Source organism: Mirounga angustirostris, unplaced genomic scaffold, assembly GCF_029215605.1.
Source record: "Mirounga angustirostris isolate CCGP_5_RB_7025 unplaced genomic scaffold, mMirAng1.0.hap1 SCAF_1, whole genome shotgun sequence".
NCBI lineage: Eukaryota > Metazoa > Chordata > Mammalia > Carnivora > Phocidae > Mirounga > Mirounga angustirostris.
Window position 1 is genome coordinate 46494448 of NW_026991709.1, and position 21638 is coordinate 46516085.

Sequence of the window (21638 nt, forward strand, 5' to 3'; positions counted from 1 at the left end):
ACACAGGCAAATAGATTTGGTACATTGACATGGAGTCAAACTATCTGAAGTCTATATCCCTCCACATGGGACAGTATCTGAAATTATGTGGATATCACCCCACACAGTAGAAAACTTTCCTCTGGGCAAAGTATTTAAAGGGAACAAAATATTTGCAAAATAAAAGCAGAGAAAAACTCTAGCCTTTACAATTCCAAGGATTTGCTAGCCATGCACCTGTGTTCTCTTTACCCCTGCCCAACTCAATAATTTTCTGACACACGAAGGCAGCAACTATGGGAATAATGTATCTCTTTTCTCATCTACTGAGTTGCCCTACATTAATCACAGCTAATGAAAATGAAATGACATAATATATGTGGAAATACTTTGAAAAGCCTCAAGCGCTATCCGTACTTAAGAGGGAGTGGTGATAGTGGTCCTAGAGGTGGGGATGTGGCAATTTCTTTGACAGTGTTTCCCAATTTAGGGCATACAAAGAAGATAATTTTGTGAAAAGACCCTTAGAGAGGCAGCTCAGTGTGGGGTTGGTTCGGTAACCGAATAATCCTAGAATTAACACTATGTATAATGTCTATCTTTCAGAACTTGAAAAAGCACATTAGCCATTGAAGTCTTGGAATAGCCCTGCAATGAGGAAAGCTGCCTAATTTTAATAATCCAAAATTTCTGAAACATAAATCCTTTGGACATATTTTTCTCTACATAACATCTATTAATATTCCTAGGCACTAAGGGCACCTGGGTGGCTCCACCAGTTAAGCATCTCACTCTTGGTTTCAGCTCAGGTAGTGATCTCAGAGTCCTGGGATCAAGCCCCGTGGTGGCTGGGCTCCGCGCTCAGTGGGGAGACTGCTTAATGATTCTCTCCCTCTCCCTCTGCCCCTCCCCGTGCTGGTGAGCTCTCTCCCTCCCTCTCTCTCCCTCAAATAAATAAAATAAATCTTAAAAAAAATTCCTAGGCACTAGACTCCCACAGAGTGTTACTATTACTATTATTATTACTGTTATTATTATTATTTATAAGGAACAGAGAATTAGATTCTCACTTCACTGAATAGGCCAACTTCTTCCCCTCATAAGACCCCAAATTCTTGCCTATACTAACAACATGATAGGTGGAATTCTTAATTTATGAGTTAAACTAGTGATACTGACATTGCCTTCAAAAATTAAGACCCAGATTGGGACCTAAAAGGGTTGTCCCAAATACCCCAAATTTATCATTTTTATGCATATGCCTATATATATGTTTGTCATAAAGAGGAATATTCAGATGAAAATATATTCATGGTTATATTCATGGATTTTAAAGATGGTCATCTTCATAGTCTCAAAATGGAAATTAACCAACAAAAGTTTACTAGTGCAATTAGCCCTATGCTAGTATTTTGAACAACAGTTTCCTGCTTTCAAGGAGCTCACAGTCTTTTTGACTTCTCAATTTGAGCAATTTATAATCTAGAAGGCAGAAGTTAGCACAAGATAACACAAATTAAAATAGCAAATAATATTCATTTGTGTTGATACAAACGTGTTATCCTCAGAAATGTCCAGTAAGAAACCCTCTTGGTCTAGTCCATTGAAAGTGGGGAATGGGGGGCGAATGGATGGCTTAGTTGGTTAAGTGACTGCCTTCGGCTCAGGTCATGATCCTGGAGTCCCGGGATCGAGTCCCGCATCGGGCTTCCTGCTCAGCGGGGAGTCTTCTTCTCCCTCTGACCTTCCCCCCCTCTCCTGCTCTCTCTCTCATTCTCTCTTTCAAATAAATAAAATCTTTAAAAAAAAAAAGTGGGGAATGGGGAAGCCCATGTGATCCTGAACAATGGTCTTCCTATCCCACGTGGCCAGATGCGATCCCAGTATCCACGTGAAACTCTCTGATAATAAGTCTAGCACAGGAAGTCTAATAAAAATGAAGGTTCCAGAAAGGATGCAAAATACACACAAGATAAAACTAAATTGAAAACTAAGAGAATGAAGAATTAGAACATGGAAGAAATGAGGATGGGAAAAATAAGATGAGACCAAAACAGAGTAACACAGACTCCTTCTCTAAAGTCCAATGGAAACAAAGCTGTAAGTAACAGCTTACAAGAGTTACAAGAGTGTCAAGGGATCTAGCCACTTTTTGCACAGAAATTTAAGTCTCACTTCTTAACAGGTCATTTCTGTTCCCACTCCCTTCCACAGTAATCTAAAGCCCATTTAACTACGCGTCAATAGCTGTGATTCTTTTAAGGTTTCTTGCAAATAGACTTAACTACTTCCTTATGCATCATGTGAAACTCCAAGATTGTGACTTTCCTTCTAGGAAAACAAGTGGGCTACCAGAGATGAAAAGATCTGGTATTGGCACACTGAGTGTACTTACAAAACCATATGGTGGCTCTAAGCTGAGGTGAGAAGGGCTAACCATTATATGTCCACATTTAAGACATAAATCCATGAATAATGTAGTAGCCAAGGTATGTAGGACTCTAAATTATCCCCTTTCTTGTCATGGAGGTTCTATAAGGACATCTTATAAGATATTTCCCTTAAAAGGAAATAGATGAGAATGAGATACCATAAGATGGTATCTAGCCATCATGGAGGGTCCAAAAATAAGTGGCCACAGTTCTTAAGTGCATTCAGCATTAGCTGCAGCCTATTGTTCATTCACTCAGTCAATCAAAAGCCTTAGAGTGTGACGGTATATACCAGAAGAGTACATTTGGGCCCTTTTTATTTCAAAGCAATATTAAAACACACCTGCTCAAATAACCCTTTTACTTCCACTGACTTACCAGGCAGGAAGACTCAGTTTGCAGAACAAAATGCAGACTGACCCCCCGTGATTCTCAACTAAAAAACATAAAGCATATCATTATATCTTCACCCTAACAAGTAAGGACCAAGCTTTTCTTTTCTGTGTGTTTCTTGATTCCATCTTTTCACTTACACTTTGCATTCTGAGTTACCATCTCAAAGCTCCCCCTAATGAGCAAAGACCTCCTCTGAGCTCCTGTCATAGAGCCCAGTACTTATCTTGCCCATAGAATTTGCCGTGTTGAATAAAAATGATCTATTTCTCTCCATCTCCCCGACAAGACTGTTTAAATTCCTTGAAAGTGGGAACCAAGCCATGTTGGTCTTTGGGACTTCAGCTTCTACAATGCTGCCAGAAATATACCAGCAGCTCTAAATGTTTGTTGTTGTTGTTGTTTAGTTTTTTTGTATTGTTTTGTTTTGTTGAGCTAAATGGGGTATAAGGGGTTAGGAATAGAGAAAGGTAGGAGAGGAGTTAATAATTTACTTTTTTTAAAGTTCCACAATCCACAAACCTATATTGACCACCCATTCTATGCTAGGCCTAGTGTCAGGAAAAGGAGTTAAACCTTCAAGGAGAAAGCAGTGAAGTTAAGGAGGAAAGAGGTGAGCATATGTATAAAACACTAGATAGCAAAAAATGTCGTAAGAGAAGTACCGACTTTCCTGGGAGCTTCAGAAAAAGGATCAGAAAACATTTCCTGAAGAAGGCAGTATTGAAGTAATAAAGGATGTGAGCCTGTGTCCACGGGTGGTTCTGGCAACAGGAGCTCCAAGCGCCATCACGTGGAAGATGAAGAGTCAAGGGCACAGACCTTGTGAAAAGCAAATTGTCTCCCCTGACAGAAGCACAGGGTATGTGAATGGAGTTGGAAATGAAGACTGGGCTTGAATCATGGAAGGGGGCGGGGGGGGAATTTGAATGCCAGAATACAAATTCAGATTTTTTTACAAATCGAATAATGTGCTGCCATTAAAGTTGCCTGAACGAAGGCATGACATAATCATTGCTGGGTTTAGGGTGATTGCTCTCAAGGCAACATGCAAGGTGATTTGAGGATAGGACATAGTAGTCTAAGGTGAGGGCACTTAGATCTCTCATCTCAGATAAACATTTTTGCCTGTCAAACTGGAGTTCTTCATGAAAATCTTAAGTTGTGTAAGATGTAACTCTGAGCAGGAAATAAGGGATTTATTATAATTGAACATGAGGTAAATATTAACAAGAACCTAAGAGGGCAAACCACAATCAGAAAGAATGGAGGATAGAAGACAAAGCAGAGTTAAGAATTATTTAGCAAGGGAATTCTAGGATCAGGACAATTCCCAGACAGTAGATAGGGTCTAGGGTGCCATAAAATAAGGGTGAAGTGTATTTTACTAGCACTCTAGAAGGCCTTTGCTTTTCCACTCCTGAGTAAGAAATAATCCCTGGACTATATCTCCCCCTCTTCATTGCACTGGCCCCATGAGAGAATTCCTACATTGAAATTTTTTAAGGTATAAAAAAAAGAACAGAGTAACTCTAGTTGTCACTGGTTATGGGGAGGGTGAGAGCCAGAAAAACGCTCACAGATTCCAGTAAAAATCAAATCATTTGGGAAACTAAAGGAGCTATAACAATTTAAACTATATTGAAAAGGGCAACCAAGATTTTCCCCCTTAAAGAAATAAAGCGATGAGGCACTGGGGAGAGGGGGGAATTTCCAGGAAAGTGGGAGACCTGTAGAGAGCTCCTTAGGAAATCAAATCAATTAATTTGGACATCAGGTAAATCTGGCACAATGGATAGAATTTTCAGAAACCAGGGATAGGTGTGGTGTGGTCCCATTTCCATCAGGCAAAATGATAATTACTACTTGATTCAGAGAAAGAGAGTTAAAAGGCTTCCAGGTTTCGAGGCTGACAGCTAACACAGGAGACTTCTGCCAGGCCCTACGACTTAGAGCAGCAGTGCTTACCATTACGGGCTAGCTAAGTGGCGATGGTACGCCCCACTTTGGGATTCTGAGCCTGGAATACAGCCAAGGCTTGATATTGGGGTGTAATCCCCTTGTAGCAAAAACTGGATTCTTGCATTATGAGCTCTTACTCCCACACCTAAAGCTAAGCATGTGCATCATTGAATGTTGGGTTGACTTCATGGGGAAGAGTAAGAGGATCATCTACTGGACTGGCACAGGGTAGGCATCTGAAGGGTGGCAAGAAGTTTAGAGAATGTCTGGTTAAGTTTTCTTATTTTGCATACGGACACTAAATCCAAAAATGATAAAACATCGGCCCCAAGTTTTCACGGGTAGTTGGTGGCCGAGCTGGGACTAAACCCCAGATTTCCTGACTCTCTGTCCAGTGCTCTTTACAAAGTCAGTGGGAGCTGTGAGGCAGTCGTCTGTAGGATCACCCGAGTCAGCTCTCTACTATCTGGACCAACAGGAAAACAGTGACTCACAGAATCCAGGCATTCCTTTGGAATGCAGGAGAGGTGTGCCTTTCTTCTATGCTCTGAGCCTTTTCAATTTCTGTAAATAAAACCCTATTTTAAATGCCCTTGGGTGCTGGCAATTGTGAGTGCCTCACAGGCCAAGATCATATGTGGTGATACTTAGAACAAGCTTAGGCTGACTCACTGATGGATCATTTGATAGATGGAGAGAAAATGTCTGTACATCAAACTTCAAATCGTCAGTGATTTTTGCTTAGACTAAAAGCCATGTTCATTTGCATTTTGAAGCACTTAGGAGTGGCAGGTAAAATGAGAGGCTAAAATTTGCCAAGGGTAACACATGTAAAATCACTGCAAGTTAGCTGTTTAAAAGCGTACATGTGAAGGTAGAGCTTTTAATGCCAGGTTCCACTGTTCTCTAATCCAAGAACCCTTGAGAACTCATGATCTCATTCGTCAGACCTACTATCTGCGAGTGGATACCTTCTGAGAACCATAAAGCTGCCACAGGTAAATGACACACAGAGCAGACACCACGCTTCACATTAATCACATCTGTCATCCTGGCCATACTCTGGCAGAGTCCTGCCTTTCTCTCTCCTTACAACCACACAGGGCACTGATAGAAATAGTCACCACTCTGTCTGCCACCTCACACAGGCCTCCAAGTCCACAGGACAAAGACACTCCGATTTCTCTAAGTACCCTAATGGCCCTAGACATACCATGCTCATTTATCTGCAAAGCTACTATATAGTCACTATTCAAAGAAAAGCGAAATCTTAATAGACGTCTCATTGCCTACAGTGCACTGTTCAGACTACCGAGGTGACATATAAGGCCTCCAGCAGGCTGATCCCACCTCTCCTTTCCTGTTCCTTCACCTCATTATTCTGCTACATAGACCCTTCCCTTTTAATCATGCTGGCCAATTTACTATCCCCCCAAATATTACTGTGCCTTCCTCAGCTGAACACATCCTCTTCCTTGTCCTACTGTTCATCACCCATGTATCCAAATGCTACTTTCCATGGCTCAGCTCATTGCCAACTTCTCCTCTTTGCTACCCAACTAACAAAATTTCATGCTTCTTTCCCTCCGTGAGGACAGATCTACATTCTTGTTTTCTTCTGCTTTGAATACCCCACACTATCTGGTATCCATTCTTAATAAATATGTGTTAATTGATTAATTCCAAATAAGCAAAAAAAGGGGGGTCCATATTTAAAGCTCTTTAAAATAAGGTAATAATCTGGAGCTGTTGTTATATTATCCACACAATGGAAACTTCAGAGCATCTAGTATGTTGTCATTGGATTCCTTTCTTTCCGCAGAAGACCAAATTAGGTCATTTCAAACCTCAGTCACCTTCAGAGAGATTCTAGGAGGGCACGCTAAGAACCAGCAAAGGAATCACATTCCTGGATTCCTTACTTGTTTCCAGATCTGCTACTGAATCAGATTTAGGCAAGTGTGAACTGGAGAAATGAACTAATCATTAGCACCATCCAAACAAAATGAAAGGAGCTCTTTTGTTATGTTGGCTGGATATTCAGGTTTAAAAGAAGAGAGTGAAGGAAGAAAAAGGAGAAGAAAAGTACAGCCATCAATTGCCTTCCCTTTGAATGTACTTTTCTTGCCTTTTCTGTTTCTAATTTTTTTACAACTGTGTGATGGAACTAGAATATTTGAAAGGCATAAAATTAGGATTGAAAAGATGATTTGCTGTAATCTAATGAGGATATTTCCTGACATGTTTACCAGATGCTCCTCTAACTGGGTCTTGTCTAGTTTGTCCAGAATACATTTCTTTGCTAAATTAAAAAGTGCCAGATGTGGTACCCTGCCTATAAAATGACATCTGACTTCAGGGGTCAGAGCCAGAATAGTCAGTGCAGTCCTATTTCTAGGTCTAGTAACAAGGGTTATTCATTTCATAGACTTAATTTCATGGGTTTGGCCACATTCTTAAAAGACAAATATACTATTTAGAAAGAGGAAAACTGAGTTATGGAGGATGAGAAAAGAGTAAAACCAAATAGCAAATAGGCAAGAAAGTTAATGTGAACATTCTAGCTTTCTAAGCATTCATTAACTCTTTTTTTATTCATTAAACTAATAATAGTGGTTATTTTCTATGTGTCAGTGCTCAACAGTGTCATTTATTCAATTATACCATAAATATCCATTGAGTATTTATTTTCTGCTAGCTAGTTAACCACTAGATATAACTTCTTTGCAGCCTAAAAGTTACTGAATATAATGCAAATGGGGGGATAGACATGAAAAATTAAAAATATTAAAACAAAGAAGCAATTTCCAAAAAATCATACCATCTGGAATAATTGTTCCAATGTCAAATTTGTCTATGATAAATTTTAAAATTTTCATCTGGTATATCACTAATCTTCCTTCAAACCCCAGGCACATGGGGTTCTACTTTGTTGATTTCCACATGTATCCAATTGAGAAAAAGCTTAGTTACAAAGGAAGCAATGGAAGCTTTGGGCTCCAGAGGACAGAAGGGAATATGGCTATGTAAAAAACTAAGTCCAGTGTAAACTTCCCACATGTGGCAACTAGTATTATTGTTACCCAATGCCACTATTGGGCATTTTCTTAATGGATTTCTTTAAATCTTTTTTTATAGTTGTGACCTTCTTTAGACCAATGGTTCTTATAGGGAGGAGAGAATTTTGCCCCCTTACCCCGGGGACATTTGCCTAAGTGTAGAGACATTCTCAGTTTCACCACTTAGGAAGGAGGATGATACTGGCATCAGGTATGTAGAGACCAGAGAGGCCGTTCAACATTATGCAGTGCACAGAAGTCCCCACAACATAGAATTATCCAGCCCAAGATGTCATAGTACCCAGTTTGAGAAACGCTGCTCTTGTCCATCATTTTTCCTTCTCTTGGAGCCTGGTAACCCTCAAAGACATCAGGATCTAACCTGAGACCGAGCTACGTGTTTTATATGACAGCCTGGTGCACAGAGTTCACAAGCTTTGAAAGCTCAGTAGCTGAGACTCCCCATCTTGTAAGTTTGAGCTAGGTGCTTAACCCTTTCTAAGAGTCCCTTCTTAAAAAAAAAAATCTACACAACACTCACCTCATGAGGATGTGGTGAACACTGAATCAGGTTTTCTATCTAGATATATTTATGTAAAGACCTATTGAGTAAAAGTCCTCTTATTCTTCTCAGTCCACTTACCCTACCCCCACCCCTCCCTTTCCCCTCTCAGTACCCCCCATCCTCAAGGCTCAGGTTCTCCCTTTAAAAATGTTTTAATTCCCTTGGTGGCAGAAATCAAGCTTGGGCTGGGAAGTGAGTCACCACTCAGCAGCTAAAGGAGCTTGTTTTTCTTTCTCTGAATGTATTTCTCAAGAATTTCAGCCTGATTCTTCAGCCGTTTGTTGGTTGAATCCTCTCTTAATGTTTAAGACACACAGAGAGTGAGCTACGGCCCTAAGACGTTTTCCAATGGTTAGGAATGAAAGTTTTTTCAATGCCGAAAATAAGCAGAGGGCAGAGTCCTGCAATCCGGGTACATAGCAGATGTTGGAGGACCGAGGTTGGTTCTGAGGTTCCTTTCTCCACAAGCCAATCTCAGCTGCTCCTCCCCAACCTTTGCTGGATTTACCTTAATGCTGCGGAAGTCTCCAGAGGGGCCTCTGGGTGCTGCATGCTACCGGCAGCACAGGGAGACCTTTCTTGTCAAACAGGCACTGCCGGGAGCGAGGCGTGGAGCGCGGCTGCCACCGGCGGGCGGCGGGACTGACAGGGGCTGCGGGCGCAGGCGCACCGGCTCCGCGCCGCGCGCTCGACTCCGCGCCCTCGGCCCCGCGCCGCTGCCGGCCGGGCGGCCGCCAGCACTTGCGCTGTGCTCCTCCGACGCCCAGCTGCCCCTCCTTGGCCTCGCCCAGGAACCCTTCCGTTTTCCTGAACCCTTATTAGTTTTTCAAGGTCACAGAAAACACCTTTAGTCGTCACAGTCACCCACAGCTCCCCTCTTAAAAAAAAAAAAAAAAAAAAGTCATACAAAACCAAAATAATCCAATTCCCCTTTCCTTCCAGACCTTGCGTGTTTGTCTCTCCGTGTCTTCTGTTCATTTTCTCCCCAACCCTCTTCCCCCTCTGTGCTCTACACCCCTTTCTCTAGTGCTCCTCGTTCCCTCTTTTTTTCTTTCTTTCTCCCTCCCTCTCCCGTTTCCATTCCTTCCACCGCTTCTACACCCCTCTCCCGCCCCGTCTCTCCTCCCTCCGTCGGGCTCCTGCTCTGCCCTCTCCGCCCCTCCCCGGAGCAGAGCGTCCAGCTTCTCCCGGGGCTGCCCGCCCGCCGCCCCTTGCCTGCCCACCTACTACGAGGAGCAGCTCCTCCCACCTGCCCATAAAAGCCAAGCGCGTGTTACCAGAGCCGATCAGAGCACTTTCCGGTCCTCTCCTGTGGGAGCCCCCTGAGCCTTTCTCCTGGATCTTACGTGCTCAAGGTAAGATAAAAGATAACACTTCTGCAGGCATCTGACCTCCTCGGGGTTGCTGCGAGGGTGGGAAGTAAGTCTCCTCTGGTCAACACGCTTACTGTTTGGTTCGAGCTCACTCTTACGGATGCCAGATCAGCGGCTCCTTTAACTAGCAACTGGTTTGAAAACAAACTTCTGTTTGAACGGTAAAATAAAAGTTCATTTTGGGCAGAAACAGCAGCACAAATACTGCAAAAACTTCTCTCTTTTTGAATCACTTTTCCCCCTTTGCCGACTGTTGCTGAAGCTAAAATGTATCTGTGTGGGGTGTTCTACTGACGTTTTTCACCGTAAATATTTCGTATCTCAGTGGGGGCAAGGAAATCGTTGTCCCACTGTCAAAAATGTACTTTAAAAGAATACAATTAGTTTCCTAAAAATAGCACAGTCAAAACGACTGCTAACAATTTTGCGATGTTTTCCAAACCCCCTTAAGACAGCTTCTGTGAGTCCTTTAAAAAGTATCTTTCCAGGTTTAAGTGCTTGGAAAAAATGATGTGAACGGGTGCCCTTTGCACAGAGACGGTAATCAGGTGGCTGGTAGATAGGAAAGAACAAATCCAAATTTACAAGCTGGGGCAAAGTGTGCTCTCACGAAGTTATCGTTTCAAGACTTTTCTAAAATGAGAACTGTGTTGGAACCAAGAAAGTGTATAAAAGAACTTCATGAATTTCTATACATACACCTAAACATAAAGCGTTTCAATATGTTTCACAGCAAGAGCAAAATACAGGCCAGATTATACAATTCTTCTGGGTACACCAGACGGTTGTAAAGAAAAATCAGCTCGAAGGCTTTGGAAGTTTGAACCCTGCTTGCCACCTTCTTTTCCCTCATCTAGTAAATTAAAATCGACCTGAGTAGCACCCGGTTCTTAGAGCTATCCAGTGTTTAAGCTCCCATCCCATGTAAAGACTGCTATATCTTCCTATTTCTGAGGTCGAAGAAAGAGTACCGTGCACCTGTGACAGGAAACACATACTCCACGGCTACTTCTGTAGAAACCAGACACTTGGTCCATGAAGTTTGCTGTCAAAATCTGTGGGCTGTGTGGGATGAAACTCTCATGTGGGAGAAAAACCCTCTTCAAATATTTCCTCTGGGGAATTAATTGCACAAGACGGCAAACCAAAGTGGGCAGTCAGGAAACCAAACCACTATTTCAGCCCTTATGGTTCTTAAAGTAAAAGAGGAAAAGTTTCACTTCTTTTTTTCTTTTTTGCTTTGTTTATATCGTTTCACTTAAAAAGGGGAACCTCACCAAAGCTGTAAATAATCCTTCACCTTTAAAGAAAGTAGAATCATCAAAAGTTTAACTGAGGGTCTTTCAAAGCTTTTCTCCATATCATTTGCATATCAAAAGAAATAAAAGATATATTAAAATTCTCTTGTCATGGAGGCAATTCAGTGCTATTATTCAAATGAAAGACTTACCCGGAAAGCTTTCTATCATGCAAAATTTGGCTTCATTGGAAAAAATTATTTCAAGGAGTGTGGTTTCCTTAAAGAAAATGATATAAAATTACTGTTGGCCGATAGTATGTGACCTGAGCATATTAAAATACCTTTCATCTCAAGCCACAGTGCAGACTGCTTGCTTCATATCTGATGTAAGTGGGTAATCAACCACAACAAGAGCACAGGTATGGGACAAGGCCAAACCAAGTGTGTGGCATGTCCAAGTTAATTCTTCTTTTATGGTAGTGCCGGACTCGCACCATCATCACAAGGGTGAAAATAGACTACTTCATTCACCAGATTTCCCTTGAGGGAAGTTATCTTTTCTGAGAGAAAAAAAAAGAGAGAGAGAGAGAGAGAAAAAAGTGCTCCCACGTAAAAGAGCTCCTGTTATTCCTAAATTTGGGGATGAAAACTGTTCTCCCAGAGTTTGCTTCTGCTTTTCCTGGCAGCTGATCCACTCTACCAGCTATGAACCACTTAAGAGTAACTGCCTACTCCTTGTGCCATCAAGTTCAACACCCTAAATAACTGGGTGAGATCATGGAGATCTCTCATGACCTAACTTTCCCAGGGCCCTTTACTGGACTTTTAAAATGATTCTTTCCCTATAGCTTACACATCAGGCACAATGACTCTTCTCTTAAGTTTTTAGAAAAATCAGTGTTGGGTTTTCATGTAGTTACCCCAACATCTCCCTTTGCACCGGTTGTAGAGATCTCACGTGAGTCTTCTCTTTATGCCATTATGTAGCCGCTCCTGGATTGGGTTCATGACCATATCTAAGTGAGGCCATCGCAGCAGCCTTGCCCGACTCCTTTAATGTTTCTCAAAAAAGTAAAAGGGAGCAGCCGCCTGTTTCACTAGAGACAAAGAGAAGACGTTCCACTGATTTCGAGGGCCTGCTACACCTAGGGAAACACACAGTTGAGATTTTCTATTATTGTCACAATTCTAAAATGATATTCTTTCCATGACCAGCAAGTATATCCCATTTTTTTCCATTTGTGCTACAAAAATCAAAGAGAAGAGAATGGGGATGAGAACTGAGAGTGAAGCCGGGAGGAATCTCCCCGAGAAAGTGCCCTAGGAGAAGAGAAAGAGCAGAATCTCTGTTACAAACGCAACTTCTTTTTGCCTTTACTGATGTGGGACATGAAGAGATGTGGAGGAGCAAATATTCATATATGATCTTGGCTTCGGTCTTAAATCAATAGTATTCCCACTAATACGTTAAGATCCATCTCTGCTGTGCCCTTCTCGAACAGAGGAGACTAGTTGTTCTAAAGACCAAAACGATCTCAGGTCTGCCCCCCATTAAAACCCATAGCACTTTGCCAGTTACAATTTTAAAAACTGTATTATGAATATAAAAACCCTCAGAACATTAATGGGTGGTTCACATCAACAAACCCACCCCTAACTTTCCCAAAGGGCCCAGTGTTGGGTAATTATATGCAAGTGAGAAGTTAGAAGCAGCAGTTCACTCCTTCTTATCTATGGTCACCCACTTTGGTATGGCAACTTGTGGAGAGATTGAGATGTGGACCCATTTCCCAGCCTCTGGTCCTCCTCTGAAAACCAGGTCTTTCTTCATGCATGGCTTCCTTCTCTTCCACCAAGTCTTCATAAACATACATATGCATAATTTAAAGAAGGTACAGATCTTGAGATAGAACCCAGTCTCCTGAGAGGTGCACTGTTCTAATTATTGAGTGAAAAGAAAAACAAAAGGAGAGCGAGAGGAGGAGGTTAAGGGGAGAATGAATGCTCTTTGGAATTTAGAGAATGTTTTACTTTAGCATTTTGTGAAATGGACCTCTTAATACCCAAAGCATCTAGAACTTAAAAAAATTTTTAAAAAGACCAGCTCACTAGTTGTTACAAAATGCTAAGCTTATAATGAAAAAGATCTTCCAATGACCTGACAGTCCTTAACAGCTGTTTACACCCCACAGTACTGAATGAGAGCTTTGCTAAACTTGCCTTTTCCAGAGAAGCAAGGAGTGAAGAGTGGGAAAGAAAATTAACCACATTTCAGCACCAACAGAGAAGCCACTAATCAGACATTCCACTATCGCTTTGGTAACTATGTTTGCTGTTTGAGAAAGGAGGTTCTTTATAGTCTATGCTCAAGCAAATAGATTTGCAGGAAGGGGGTTGGAGGGAGTCACACAGGGTCGGAATGTCTATAATCTGGGGGCCCTGTGGACATAAATCCACAAAGCCATTGAAATTGCATGGAATCAAACTGAAGTGACTGAAACAAAAATGTTCCTGGAAAACTGATTATAGAGCATAATCAGCTAAAATAATACTAAATTCTAACTGTTCAATGTAGCATAACAGCAAAAGCAACTCATAGCACCTCTGGCTGATGATGTACAATACTAAATACTAAAATACACCTGATGGTTCACTTTCAATCTCCTCTATGAATTTTGGGTTCGCTGCCATGGTTCTTCCTAGAAAATGAAAACTCCCCTTCTCTCCTTCAGTACCAGATTTGCAGATGCATTCATCGCCCCCCCCCCCCCCCGATACCCTCTTTTTTCCTTCAGTGGAAGAAATCTCTTTTCAATTATTACAGATCAAGTTTCTGGAGTACCACTTATACTTGTGGATTTTCTCATTACCAAAAGTCTCATACTTCTCTCAAACAGGATCTAAATTTTCACTCCAGCAAATAAGAAGGCTTCACACTTTTGTAAATGTAAAGCCTTCTATCTAGAAGAAAGGTAATTTAAAATTGCCATTGGCTCCAACGGGTCCCTCTGAATGATGTTTCTAAACACTTATCTAGTCCCTATTCTAATTTCTTGGGTATTACACTTAGAGAATCACAGAATATAAATGTTAGAAGGATCTTTGGAGCTAATTTTAACTAAAGTCAATTTTACAGGTGAGAAAGGTTGATGTCATGCCCAAGGTCACCAAGACATGTATAGCAGAACTAGGGCTACAGTTCAGGTAGCCAAACTCTTTGAACAGTCCTCTATCTTGGATAACTACAGTGTGTTTTCCCCATATAGTACATGTCGAAGATGCCTTATAGTCTGGTTCCAATATTTATGTGACAGAACAAATGTATTATTTTGTGATGGTTTATGGCATAATCTTCTTCTTCTCCCACCCAATAGACAATGTGATGGCAATATAATCACCTTACTCCTTCCCAGGTCTTTAATGAGAAAAAAAGGCGAGATATGCATAAAGAACAACCAGAGGAAACTCTGAAAAACAAACGGATTGACGGGTGTAAGCATGAAATATGTCATGTCAGAGGAGAGGGGTCAAGGGGCCAAGAGAGTAGAGGAAAGATAAGTGCAGCTAAGAGGGCTCATTCCATCTTAGACAGAAGAGGGAGAAACTCCATAGAGTTTTGAGGTGCTGGAGAAGAGATTTTTAACATGTCTGATCCAAGAATCTCTCAAATTTTTGGGAGATAAAATCCTATTTGGGTCAGGCTCCTTTCAGTACAATGCCATTTGAGTACTGACTCACATGGGTAAAAGCTTTACAAGTATTACATCTTATTAAAATTCTTCTTAACTCTTGACTGGGAAAAGAGCCTCATTTGACCTCTGACTCCACTGACCTAGCATACTAACTCCATAGATGTCAAGTCATCAAAATGTTCTCTACTAAGATAATGATACAATTTGGGGTGATATATAAAGTTACTCCGATACAGAAAATGATGAAGGTAGAAAAGAATATTCTTGTATCGTTTCTGGAAATAATTCACCCTGAATAAGTGGACAGATGTTACCCCAGATTGCTTCTTCACTTTCTTCTAAAGCCTGACAATGTTTGCATATCTTTGAAATAGTACTTGTGTTTCTGAAATTGATTCATTGTATGTTACAATTTACATAGGCTATGACTAAGCAGCATCAGCATCATCGTGAAAATATTCTTTTAAGTAAGTCTCTTGAAGATTGCTTCTCTTCAGCTCTCTATTGATGTGTTTACATCACAGGATATTTAGGCATTGGCATCATTTGATGTGCTGAGATTAAAGACAATCACTTCATGTGCTACTTTTCCAATTCTAACTGAATAGGCCTGGGTGTGGGTGTCAGCTGTTGACTTCTCCAGGAAATAAAATGTGTCCAGCCTGTTGGGACGCTTCTCCAGTCTTCTCTGTTAGCTAGATAAAACAGCTGTTTTTCTAAAAGTCTGGGCCAGTGACCTCCATAACTCAGGCTTCATGTACTAGGGCAACTCTGGCTGGTTTATGCAGAAATTTTATGCTGCCCGGCAGCAGAGTGGGTTAAGTCACCACTGTCTTCAGTTCCACAGGAGGACAGTGAATCCTAAGAACTGGTTCAAGAGCATTGTCCTGGGGCAGCTATTACCCTGTTTGGCATGTTCCTGCAACAATCCTGCTTTGTGCACTCAAAAGGGAAACCTATACTTGGTTTATAAACTCAAAGTGATAACTGTACATCATTCTAGTTCTTTAAAGATCTTTACTTACTGATAATCTAGTCTTAAAAAAAAAGCGGTCATGGTGTTCATCCGTGCTGTAAATCCAAACAAGTGGCCTCTTGTTAAAAGGCAGATGCAAGGTAAGGCCAAGACTGACGTGAAAGGAGACACTAGGTTGAGCTAAGAATTTGTGGCGTAGGTGGCCAAAATCGAGGTGGGAAAAATAACAGATACAAAGATGTGCAACAAAAATATGCTATTATATCCGTAACTCCTGATTTAACAACATGTCTAGATCCCCTCCTAGCTCCCAGTTTATTCCAGTCAAGTGTTCAAACGAGTGGGGAGGAAAGTCAATGACCAGTAGAGGGAGCCACGGGGCTGAGTGTCTCAAAAAAACCTGACTTGTTCCCAGAGGGGGCCTTTAGATTTGAATTTTTCTGATAAAAGGCAGAGCCAGATGTCCTTTGTAACCAGTGGATAGAATGTACTATAGGAGTGTATCACATTGTTGGTTTTCTTTAAAAAAAAAAAAAAAACAACAACAATTTAAGCCTCTAGGAATAAATCACCTGCGTTTCAGCAGTGCCAGCAATGTCCAGGCTTGTAGAGGTTTATTTGAAAGAAAACCAAAGCAATCTTAGAAAATGTTCTTTCCGGGGCCACCACCAGCCAAGACTAAATGCTCACCTCGGTAAAAAACAAACCTGGGCAGCTGGGGTAGGGAGAGGAGGACAGAGAAGCTCAGACGCTGAGAGTTCATGAGCTTACAAGGGGAATCCTGTGCCATGACTAGACCCTCCTGTCAACAGGAGCGGGAAGGGAGCTGGGAGGAAGAAGGAGGCAGAAACGGGCCAGAGTTCTCCGAGATGGCCCCAAACCTGCACTCCTGGGTCCGGGTGTCTCCAAGAAGCAGCCAGGGCCTTGCCGAGAGCAAAGTGAATACTTTTCCGTGGAACATTTCCATTGCACAGCTGTGTTGGGGATGGCTTGTTAAGACTTGAGACACTTGCATAATTCAGAACCCTTTGAGGGATGGAGATCAATTAGGACCATAAAAGAAAAATCCCTGGCACACCAGAGAAGGGCTGCTTGCTTTGTACGACTTACAACATTCGCAGACATACAGGGCAATCCTCTTTCTATTTCTGATGTCAATAGGGATGAACATATGAAGTCAGTATGCACGTGGCCTAAGAAGCCCCCATTCGAGAAAATCTTGTGTTTTAATCTCAAAAACACCTTGACTCTTTCTGGGGTCTTGGAAAAGTCATCAGTCATCTCTGTGCCTTAATGTATTTATCTTAAATAGAAGAACAGTTTTCAAATAACCACTCTCTTTATCATTTAGAGACACTTGAAGTCTTGCCAATTATTTTGCAGACTGATGCTACTTAAGCATACGTTGTTACTGTTACTTATATAGTGAATGGATTATACTCACAACACCTGGTAATGGCTCATGGTATTTAAGTGGAATTGAGTCAAAATGGAATAAAATTCCAAATAAGCACATAACCTTTCAAGATGTAGCAAAAGCATTTTTGTTTCTTAAAATACAAAGGACAATTCCTTATGTCCCAAAGGGCCAGAGGAGGTCAAGGGTAAGTAGAAAAGGGAAAAGAAACAATTAAATTATGGCTTAAGAGTCTCAAAAGGTCTCTGTGTTCACTTGTCCGTAGTTTGACATTAGTTAAAAGCTAATTCCCTCCCATACAAAAAGGTTTTTGTGGTTTTAAAATCCTATTTTAACTAAAGAAAGATGATTTTTTTAAAGATTTTATTTATTTATTTGACAGAGAGAGAGAGCACAAGCAGGGGGAGCGGCAGGCAGAGGGAGAGGGAGAAGCAGGCTCCCCGCTGAGCAGACAGCCTGATGCGGGGCTCGATCCCAGGACCCTGGGATCATGACCTGAGCGGAAGGCAGACGCTTAACCGACTGAGCCACCCAGGCAGCCCGAAAGATGATATTTTTAATAATGATGCTATATTCTGTAAAATCTGAATGTCGCTTCTTCAACATTTTCCAAAGTGTTTCAAAAACAGTAGTACCTGAGATATTAATATGTGTTTATACAGAAAAAGCTTCTATGGTCAAATTATTTTAGAAATACTCCAATGAAACAATATGATCAGTTTAATTCACTGCAAGACTTCACGAAGACCTTAATATATGTATTTTCTAATATATATATTATATTAGATAATAATATATATTATATTAGCTAATTATATTTTCATTTTTCAAAAATGTTACAGTAAATAGTGTGCCCTAAACATTTGCTGACAAATCTTCCCAACCTGAGAGCATCTCTTGGGACTGGTATTCTGTGGAACAACTTGGGAACAGTTTAGGAATCATTGTCCTACTTCATTATTTCAAGATCTACTGGGACATGGTAATTTCAGGTTGCTAGTTATTATGTAATACACATTGAGTGTCAGTAGAGGTTACGTGCTATGCCAAATCATAAAGTAAGAAACAATCCCAGTGTAATTTCCAAACCCAGGTGAAAAAGGAACAAAAGAAGATGAACATGTCTTGGTTCAATGGCTCAGTTCTTCATAATAAAAATAATAGCAGAAATGCCAGAATAAGTGTTTTAAAAATCTAGAAAGATAGATGATAGGAAGGGAGGAAGGAAGAAGGAAGGGAGATTGGACAGATTAAAATGATCTCTTCCTTCCCTCTTCTTTCCCATTGTTTAGAGATGGTGTATGAATAGAGAAATGACCATCAATAAGCAATAAGTTCAGTAAACAAGGAGCCTACATAATTTCACAAATTAGCTCAACAATCTCTGATCTGATAATTCTGTGTCACCTTAACCACTATGAATAACTAAGATCATTAGCCAAACTTCTTCCTTGAGCATTTACTTTCTCACCATAAATAGGGAGCTAATTCCTATAACAGGCTCACACTTACTGGTATTCTAGTATATCTTGCTATATCAGGGATTATTTGGTTTATTGACAACACTCAGACCTCCAACCCCTATCAAATTCCCTATTTCTCTTAGGGCCATACTCTGGGAATTCTCTTTCCCCTTCACAAAGATATGCCCAGAGGTCAGTACCCTAAAAGTGGCAGACCAGAGCATCCTCTCCTTTAAGAAAATAAGTAGTTCACAGGCATCGAAAGGAGCAACTCAAACTCATCATTAGTAGTTATAATAATCGATACCATTGATTAAGTATTGAATGGGATCAGACATTGTATCATAATCTCTGTTCCTTAAATCAACCCTACAAGAGCAGGGCTTTTTATTTTTATTTATTTATTAGAGGGAGAGAGTGAGAGCACAAGTGGGTTAGAGCAGAGGGAGAGGGACAAGCAGACTCCCTGCTCAGCAGAGAGCCCGATGCGGGGCTCAATCCCAGGGCCCTGAGATCACGACCAGAGCCGAAGGCAGACACTTAATCAGCTGAGCCACCCAGGCCTCCCTATCATTCTCAATTTAGAGATGAGAGAAACGGAGCCTCTACTTAATCAAGCAACTTGCTGGTCACAGAACGAGCAAGCGGCAGAGCCGGGATTCCCATCGAGGTCACACTCCACCCTGCTCCCCCACACTGCCTTCCATGGTGTCTTCTAGTGTCATAAAAGGAAGAAAAACCATCAATTCCCTGTGACAATGCGTCTGACTCATAAAAAGAGAGGGAGAATTCCAGTGGCTCTGTTCCTAGATACTGCCGACTGGCTCTGGTTCTTGTTTAATACTGTGATATTAATTTCTTTTTCTTTTCTGTATTTTTTCCTAAAAGCATGCTGTCACTTTGGAGCCAAAAAAGTAAGGGCTGTGTTACTAGAAAAACCAAAAAAAAAAAAAAAAAAGCTATCATTTCTCCCTAGAGTAATTTGTAAGGGCTAAGGTTTCTCCATAAATTCTCCCCAAATGATCCCAAGTTGCTTGGCATCACTCTGGGAGAGAGAGTGACAACCTAGCATGTCATTCCTAAGGCAGTAGAAATTCCCATGATTATATGAGGAACAGACAGAACAAAGGCATTACAGCACGTTAAATGAACTTGAATCTGGCTCGACAGATCATTCTCTTTGGCGTTACGTTTATTATCATCCATAGCCAGATGATGAGAGTCAAGACAGCTTAAATGATTCCCTCAAGCCATGTGAGTCACCGAGAAAAATGTCTATATTGTCTACACCTGCTGCTTAACCGGCAGTGAGGATATATATGGAAATAAGTATACCTCGAGCCCTTCCTTTGTGTCGTGCCAAAGACAAAAGAAGAAACAAGAGCTAGTTCTTTCCATACGGTCACATTCTGCATACTTTTTTTTTGCTTTTGTCCTTGATCTTCCCTCTCCGCGTGTGGTATTTCCTGCTTAATCTACTGAATTAATTTGTACTCCTCCTCCTCCAAGATTCAGATCAGGTATCTTCTGCTTTGAGAAGACGTGCCTACAACCCGCCTGCCCCAGGCTACATTGTACACCTCGGCCATGCTCCCTGGCATTCTGTGCACAGCCTTGTCATGGCCATGTCCAAGCTATAATAGCACCAGCCTGTTCTACGTGCAAGACTGTGAGCTCCTGGCAGAAGGATTCAGGTCTTGTTTATCTCTGCACCCTCAATACTTAACACACAGTAGGAACCTAATAAATGTGAAAAGGAGGACAGGAAAAAAGGGACAGGGGAATAGAATATGGTGATGGTGAGTGAGAAACCTCTAAATATGCTTTTCTTTATCCCCATAGATTGTTCCAAGAAAACAGAATTTTACCTAAGTCCATTCACACCCATGCGTATACATACAGTGTTACTAGTGTGACACTTTTATGTACAGTGTTACACCCCTGGAGCTAAGCATGGAGTGCAAGATGAATTCCCATTGGTATGCTAATATTAAATATTGGCCTTTTTCTACTAAATTACATAAGGAAAAATTATTTGTTGGGTGGTGCCACTGTCCCAGGACTGTCAGTACCCTGCTCAGAAATATTAGTGACATGAAACATGGAACAAACACCTTAACTTGCCAGTCAGGCTATTATTCCTCCAAACATCCTCTTTCCTTTTCTCTACTGAATGTCCCCCATTGTTCTATTTTTTTTTTTAAGATTTTATTTATTTATTTGACAGAGAGAGAGACAACGAGAGGGAACACAAGCAGGGGGAGTGGGAGAGGGAGAAGCAGGCTTCCCGAGGAGCAGGGAGCCCGATCAGGGCTCGATCCCAGGACCCTGGGATCATGACCTGAGCCGAAGGCAGACGCTCAACGACTGAGCCACCCAGGTGCCCCCCCCCATTGTTCTTTACACTTACCAAAATAACCATAAATTCAAGGTCTTGTTAAAGTCTTCCCAAATACTGCAGGCTGCATTGATCCTTCTCTATTCTCAACTGACAAGCAGTTGCTATAAATGTCACTTACACGTTGCCTATACACTATATTGAAAATCACAGCTGTCTGCTAGAATATTCTATAGTGATGAAAATGTGCTCTATCTGAGCTGCCCAGTGTGATAGCCACCAACCACATACCGGCAACTGAGCCCTTGAAATTTGGCTAATGCAATTGAGGTCTTAAGTTTTTAAATTTTATTTTATTATAATCTCCTTAAATTTAAAATCAAATAACCACATGTGGTTAGTGCCTACTGTATTGGACAACACAAAATATTTAAATTTTCATGTGCCATGTCTTGTATCCCTTGATGCGCATATAAACTACTGAAAAAATTGAGTAAGATGCTCTTATGTATCCTGAGTGAATGCCATGACCACAGTAGTGTTCTTTAAATAGTGTTCAGTGTATTGCTTCCCTACCATGCCTACCATGCCTGCCTCTAATTGTTATATTATCTTAAAGAGGTCCTCTTCCCACATATATAATTTTAATAAAATACTACAGATGGTATTTCTTTTTTTCTCTTTTTTCTTTTTCTTTTTTTTTTTTTTTTCTTGTGGCTTTAACTCACACAGAATGGCACTGTATTGTC

At 41.1% G+C, this 21638-nt stretch overlaps 2 protein-coding genes across 8 annotated transcripts in view; one reads left to right on the top strand and one right to left on the bottom strand.

Annotated features, from left to right (window-relative positions):
- The window catches only part of DCBLD2 (discoidin, CUB and LCCL domain containing 2), an 803840-nt gene extending 794543 nt beyond the window's left edge, over positions 1 to 9297 (bottom strand). For all 5 annotated transcript variants that reach the window (XM_064587077.1, XM_064586291.1, XM_064586683.1 and 2 more), the window contains exon 1: positions 8899 to 9297. The gene's annotated coding sequence lies outside the window, so the exon portion shown is untranslated. The remainder of the gene's footprint in view (positions 1 to 8898) is intronic.
- A 308-nt stretch (positions 9298 to 9605) lies between these two features.
- The window catches only part of COL8A1 (collagen type VIII alpha 1 chain), a 160592-nt gene continuing 148559 nt past the window's right edge, over positions 9606 to 21638 (top strand). For 2 of the 3 annotated variants that reach the window (XM_045902735.3, XM_045902737.3), the window contains exon 1: positions 9606 to 9745. The gene's annotated coding sequence lies outside the window, so the exon portion shown is untranslated. The remainder of the gene's footprint in view (positions 9746 to 21638) is intronic. The other variant, XM_045902736.3, reaches the window with a different exon arrangement.